Here is a 7,693-nt window from a genome sequence, read left to right on the forward strand (position 1 = left end):
AATCCCCCAATTCTGAGGCGAAAAATAGTGGAGTAATATCAGAAAGGAGTTTCTCTGAGAAAAATTGCAATGAGTTCGAAGTTATCATCATCTACAGTGCATAATGTAATCCAAAGATTCAGAGAATCTGGAACAATCTCTGCGTAAGGGTCAAGGCCGGAAAACCATATTGGATGCCCGTGATCTTCAGGCCCTTAGACGGCACTGCATCACATACAGGAATGCTACTGTAATGGAAATCACAACATGGGCTCAGGAATACTTCCAGAATTGATTGTCATTGACATTGTCAGTGAACACAATCCACCATGCCATTCGCTGTTGCTGGCTAAAACTCTATAGGTAAAAAAAAGCCATATCTAAACATGATCCAGAAGCGCAGGCATTTTATCTGGGCCAAGGCTCATTTAAAACAGACTGTGGCAAAGTGGAAAACTGTTCTGTGGTCAGACGAATAAAAATTTGAATTTCTTTTTGTAAAAACTGGGACACCATGTCATCCGAATTAAAAGAGGACAAGGACAACCCAAGTTGTTATCAGCGCTCAGTTCAGAAGCCTGCATCTCTGATGGTATGAGGTTGCATGAGTGCGTGTGGTATGAGCAGCGAACACATCTGGAAAGGCACCATCAATGCTAAAAGGTATATCCAAGTTCCCTTTCGATACTTCACTCATACTGTGTATGGGGAAAGTTCCTTTTTTCGTCGATACTGAAGCCTTTTCAATAACGCAGTGCGGCTCGGTGTTCATCTTCAGTTCTCTCTTCACAGCAGTTCAGTCAATGTACTGTTTGAGTACATGAATTACTCCGGGATATTGGTTTGTTTTAACTTAGAGGGAGTGTCAGCCACATTAAAAAAGTTAACAGCTTAAGTCATTTGTGGATTAATGCGTATTGGAGACGCGAAACGTTTAAAACGATTCAGTTCAATTTGGTGAACTAGCTCCAGGGCCGGCGCTAGCCATTTAGGTGCCCTAAGCACAAATGCTAGAAATAACTACCATTCAGAATTTCTTAGTTAGGTTCTCTTTACTTCCAAAATGACTGCTGCAAATGAATAATTGGAACTGAACAATGTAAACACAGAAAGTTAAAAGTGCAAAAAAAGTTTAGTGCAAACAACAGTATAAGTGTATGAATTTTATGAAGTATGAATTTTAAAGTGCACATTTTAAACTGCAAATAACCATGCATAACTGCACAGTAGAAATTACTCAACACTCAACAGAGGGACTACATCTCTATAAAGATACCATTCTGCTATTCTATAGAACTATATTAAACATTTTCACTACCATCAGTTGTCAGAGGCCCTACAGAGGCACACGCCTACATTTCCTAGCTGCAAAATCAGCTATCAGCAGTGTTGGGAACGTTACTTTAAAAAAGTAATTAGTTATAGTTACTCACTACTTGTTCCAAAAAGTAACTGAGTTAGTAACTGAATTACTCTTTAATAAAAGTAACTTGTTATCAGGGAAAGTAACTATTTGCGTTACTGTAAAAAGAAAAAAAGAAAAAAAAAAGTTGCTACATGTCAGAGAATTTGTCTTTTTTTTTTTTTTTTTCAGTTTTCACAAGTCAGTTGAAATGAGTAGAACAGACAGGTACATAACTTTCAATATTTATTGCATGTCAACAGACAGCAAGAGTTGAATCCTGCACTTCAAGTATTATCTTTGTAAGAAAGGGTGTTTTTGGCCACTAGCTTTGTAGATGCGTGTCACACATTACATGTACACATTACATGCACGTTCTTGCCTTTGACCACAATGAATCTGAAGTAGTGCTTATATCTTCACCTTGAAAATGCCAACTTTTCATCGGATTGCTCCTGACTCAACATCTCTGCTGCGAATCTCTGTGTAGTAGTGATGGCCGATTCGTGAACGAATCGTTCAATTTAACCGGTTCTTAGTGAACCGGTTGAACCAGTTCACCAAATCGAACTGAATCGTTTGAAACGGTTCAGAATCAGAATCAGAATCAGAATGAGCTTTATTGCCAGGTATGTTTACATATACGAGGAATTTGTTTTTCTGACAGAAGCTCCGCAGTACAACAGAATGACAGCGACAGAACATAAAACACATAATAAAAGAATAAAAAATACAAATAAGTAGATAGTGAATGACAATATACAAATGACAATTGTAGGCAGGTATATTACAAAATGCAGTTATGTATGTACATATATATTATGTGCAAAATTTAAGTGTATACTAAGTATGTGTGTTAGATAAATAAAGTGTATGTGTATATAAATATAAAGTGTAGTGTGTTCGCCGTTATTATCACCTGTTCATAAGATGGATTGCCTGAGGGAAGAAACTGGTCCTGTGTCTGGTTGTTCTAGTGCTCAGTGCTCTGTAGCGTCGACCAGATGGCAACAGTTCAAAGAGGGAGTGTGCTGGATGTGAGGGGTCCAAAGTGATTTTGACAGCCCTTTTTCTCACTCTGGATAAGTACAGTTCTTGAATAGATGGGAGAGTTGAACCAATGATTCGCTCAGCAGTCCGGACTACCCTCTGTAGTCTTCTGAGGTCAGATTTAGAAGCTGAGCTGAACCAGACAGTTACTGAAGTGCAGAGGATGGATTCAATGATGGTGGAGTAGAACTGTTTCAGCAGCTCCTGTGGCAGATTAAACTTCCTCAGCTGGCGGAGGAAGTACAACCTTTGCTGGGCCTTTTTCACAATGGAGTCAATGTGAATGTCCCACTTCAGGTCCTGAGAGATAGTGGTGCCCAGGAACCTGAATGACTCCACTGCAGTCACAGTGCTGTTCATGATGGTGAGTGGGGGGAGTGCAGGGGGGTTTCTCCTGAAGTCCACGATCATCTCCACTGTTTTGAGGGTGTTAAGCTCCAGGTTGTTGAGAGTGCACCAGACAGCCAGCTCTTTTACCTCCTGTCTGTAAGCAGACTCGTCACCGTCCTGAATGAGGCCGATGAGTGTGGTGTCATCTGCAAACTTCAGGAGCTTGACAGAGGGGTCCTTAGATGTGCAATCGTTGGTGTAAAGGGAGAAGAGCAGTGGGGAGAGAACGCAGCCCTGGGGAGCTCCGGTGCTGATTGTACGGGTGCTGGATGTGTATTTTCCCAGCCTCACTAGCTGCTGCCTGTCTGTCAGGAAGCTGTTGATCCACTGACAGACTGAGGTGGGCACGGAGAGCTGATTTAGTTTGGGCAGGAGGAGGTTTGGGATGATCGTGTTGAAGGCCGAGCTGAAGTCCACAAACAGGATCCTCACATAAGTCCCCGGTCTGTCTAGGTGTTGCAGAACATAATGCAGTCCAATGTTTACTGCATCGTCCACAGACCTGTTTGCTCTGTAGGCAAACTGAAGAGGATCCAGCAAGGGCCCAGTGATGTCATTCAGATGGGCCAATCTTCACGTCTCCAATAAGCATAAATCCACAAATTACTTAAGCTGTTAACTTTTTTAATGTGACTGACACTCCCTCTGAGTCAGAATAAACCAATATCCCGGGGTAATCCATTTACTCAAACAGTACACTGAATGAAATGCTGTGAAGACCGAACTGAAGATGAACACCGAGCCGAGCCAGATAATGAACGAACACGCCCACTGCTGGAGCAGTTCTCGTTCTCGAGTCAAGAACCGGTTGCTTCGGTTTTCGGATCACCAGTACACACAACCGAGAATCGTTTCTGTCGGACGCGTCCGATTTGAGAACCGATGAGCTGATTCTCGTTCTCGAGTCAAGAACCGGTTGCTTCGGTTTTCGGATCACCAGTACACTCAACCGAGAATCGTTTCTGTCGGACGCGTCCGAATTGAGAACCGATGAACTGATGATATTGCGCATGCATGTAATTTTGTAAGTATTTTGTTAAACATCGGAAAGTGTGATAAAATAACTATATTTTATTTTGATTTTTTTTATTATTATTTTTTTAGATTGATGTTTCCAATCTGTATATTGTATATAATGTATAGGCCCAAATGGGTTTTCAGGGAAGTTGGACAATAATTAAGACTCTAAAGACTCTTATGTTTAATAGGAATAAGGGATGATTTATGAGATATCTGTACTGTATTTATAGTTAATGATGACACATTCACAAATTGAGTTTGTAGTAAACAGAACATGAACAGGAGTAGAGCAGCTGATGACACTGAACTGCAGCACGTGCCGGTTAGAGCGATTCTCGTTCTCGAGTCAAGAACCGGTTGCATCGGTTTTCGGATCATCAGTACACTCAACCGAGAATCGTTTCTGTCGGACGCGTCCGAATTGAGAACCGATGAACTGATGATACTGCGCATGCGCGATTCAGCGTGAAGCCAACTGACTCACAGCATGTCTGAACCGAAGGAATTCTTTGGTGATTGATTCTGATTCTGTACTAGTAATGTTATGGGCTTGGATGAAGGGCAATCTGGCGAAACGTAAGTTCATTTAATAACAGATACATCGCAATGGATTATATTTAGTAAGTGGATCATGGTTTCTGCACTGATGACACCTAATTTATTTACTTTATATCTTCAAGACTTAAATCCTCATATGCACATTATTGCTGTTACTGTATTTAGGTGTTGTTGCAAAACTCAAATGTAAACTTTTCATGATTATGAGGTTTTAACTGACTAAAGTTATGATTACTGACTTTATATATTTGAATGTTTGATAGACGTGACGCCATTACGTCATCGCCAATGACGTCATTACGTCGAGCGTGAAAGAACCGATGAAACGTTTTTTTCAACCGGTTTATTGAATCGAACCGTCCGAAAGAACCGGTTCGAGAAAAAGAATCGAACTTCCCATCACTACTGTGTAGCTTTTGCATGTGTGAGTGTGTGCGTATGTTTGGCGCCGCTGGCGCAGCCGCGTGTGCCGGCATGTGTGTAAAAACACTGGCTCTGATTGGCTACCATGAAACACATGACTCTGCCTTAGCCAATCACAACCGCTTAACTCGTCATTAACCCACCTGCTCAGTCGCTGTGTGAGCCAGGGGTGCGTTCGGATCGCATAGTTTATTAAATCAATGCATATTAACGCACCGCAGTTAACGTTCAGTAACGTTAACGGCGTTGTAATGACGGGAAAAGTAATTAGTTAGATTACCGCGTTACAGAAAAAATAACGTCGTTACCTAACGCCGTTCTTTTAAAACTAAAATTTTTATCTAAAACATTGACTTACCTGCAAGTGAAGCACGAGCATCATCCCGCTGTCTCTTATTTTTTATTTTTTCCGCCCCCGACTCTTGGTGCCTTTTCGAGGCCATGGCTGCATGGCTTCTGAGGCGGAGTAATGGTTTAACGATCTACAGCAAAATATAGAGATCTTTGGTGATAACTAAGTGGATATTTCATTACTGCAATATTAACTTCTCGCTAGAAATTACATAAAAAGTGGAAAACGTTGTTCAGAAACATACATTTACACACAACTGACCACCGACCGCAACTTTCAGACGCCATCTTTATTTTTTGGCTTAACAGCATAGACAGTAAAATAAATGCACACAGCGACCCCATTGTAACTCAATTGAGACAAGTGAAGCCCATTTTTAGCGTTTTTTAGCACTTCCGTTTCTGACGCGCTGACTCAAACGAAGCTTGACGACGTCAGCAACCTGTCTGACAGATGTAAATCTTCTAAGTGGCTGTGCGTGCAAACTGCCATCGTTAATCTTGCAGAGACGGCGAGCTTGAGCGGGGAGATCTTTGTTGTGAGTGAGCAGGAGTAAGTATTGCGACAGAGAGACGAGTGGTTATGACGCAATCGTTAGCCTATTTTTTACAAAAACTGTTTATACGGGGCCATAATGTAACATAGAAGGTAATGGAGCCCTTTATACATTGTCGTGTATCTTTGGGTGTCTGCCAAATTTGACATTGATTGAGGCATATTCGAACAGACCACTGGGAGGTGGGGAAGGGGGGGAACCAGAGGGAGACTGGCACAGAGATTCACCTTTTTCTCGACTAATTTGGTCTAGGCCTTTATTAGTTTTGTATTGCTTTTGTATATTAACATGCTTTTAGAAATATTTTATTTGTTATTTATAATAGTAGCCTATTTCACGACCCAGATTTTTTGGTGCCCCCCCAAGCACTTGGTGCCCTACGCGCAGTGCGTGATGTGCGTGTGCGGAGCGCCGGCCCTGACTAGTTCAAAGAGATCCGGTTACATCGAATGATTCTTTCACGAACCGGATATCACAAACTGCTTTGCTTTGAACAATCTCTCACAACAGACACGGAAGAGAAGACAATGCTGAATAAAGTTATAGTTTTTTGCTATTTTTGGACCAAAATGTATTTTCGATGCTTCAAAAAATTCTGACCCTCTGATGTCACATGGTCTACTTTGATGATGTTTTTCTTACCTTTCTGGACATGGACAGTAGACCGTACACACAGCTTCAATGGAGGGACTGAGAGCCCTCGGACTAAATCTAAAATATCTTAAACTGTGTTCTGAAGATGAACGGAGGTCTCACGGGTTTGGAACAACATGAGGGTGAGTTATTAATGACATTATTTTGATTATTGGGTGAACTAACCCTTTAAAATCTACTTATTTTTCCCTTAAAATGATACATTTTCTTAGTTTAAACATTTGATATGTCATCTATGTTGTATTCTGAATAAAATATTGAAATTTGAAACTTCCACATCATTGCATTGTGTTTTTATTCACAATTTGTACAGTGTCCCAACTTTATATATATATATATAATTACTTTCACATCTGGTCCAATTCTACATTTTGTAATTGATAAATCATGTTTCATTTTAGAAAGGCATTATATTATGGAAGTAAAATATGCTGCGGATATCTTTTCACACTGATATTTACGAACTTATATAGAGTAATATAGATTAGTCATTAAAATTATAGAGTGTTGTAAAAGTATGGGAGAATGACTTGAGCAATTAAAAGTAACGTTTCCCCAGGTCTCTATTAGAAAATTGTCTGGCTGGAGCAAAAAAAAACAACTAAACAATTTAACGTTAAACCATCCTTTAAATTTCAAACTTATGAAATCTGAGCATCAGATTTTCTGGTCAGAAAGTCCACTTCTTGAGAAAACCTGCAGTGCGGTACATTTGCCACAAACCTCTTGTGACTTTTCAGCCCATAAAACTACTAAAGCATTTCTCTTATTATTTAGTAGTGGCATATTACATTTCAAAGTGATTTAGACACACTAATTACAAGCACAGTCATCCTGAAGAAACCTGGAGTGTTTTACTCAATGGTGATAAAGCAGAACTAGGAGCTTGGTAAATTCGCCATTTTACGGTCACCTCTACATGAGATTGAACATCTTTGACAATCCGTCCTAATAAAAAGTCCTATTATGGCCTTTTCTGGCAGGGCAGATGGAGTTGGAACATAATGCGAACAAATAAAAAAGACCATTGACCCTCTGTAGGGTGATGTGCACATATTTTGATCTGATTTCTCTCAGTGGAAGATACAGAACGACTTTCTCTCTCATGGAAAAAGCTACAACTAAAGGGTGGACTGAGGAAACTGTCTTTTCCTGTTGTTGTTAAAACAGTCCTTCCTTAGTCACACTTTCTTTGGATGTATTGTTTCAGTGTCCACACTGGCTCTTATTTACATAGCTTTTTCCATTATAAAGAACAGAAAATGGTCATTCTATTTCAGATACATTTATGCGTGTGCTATATGAATGC

Source organism: Carassius auratus, unplaced genomic scaffold (assembly GCF_003368295.1).
Source record: "Carassius auratus strain Wakin unplaced genomic scaffold, ASM336829v1 scaf_tig00015181, whole genome shotgun sequence".
Taxonomy (NCBI): Eukaryota; Metazoa; Chordata; class Actinopteri; order Cypriniformes; family Cyprinidae; genus Carassius; species Carassius auratus.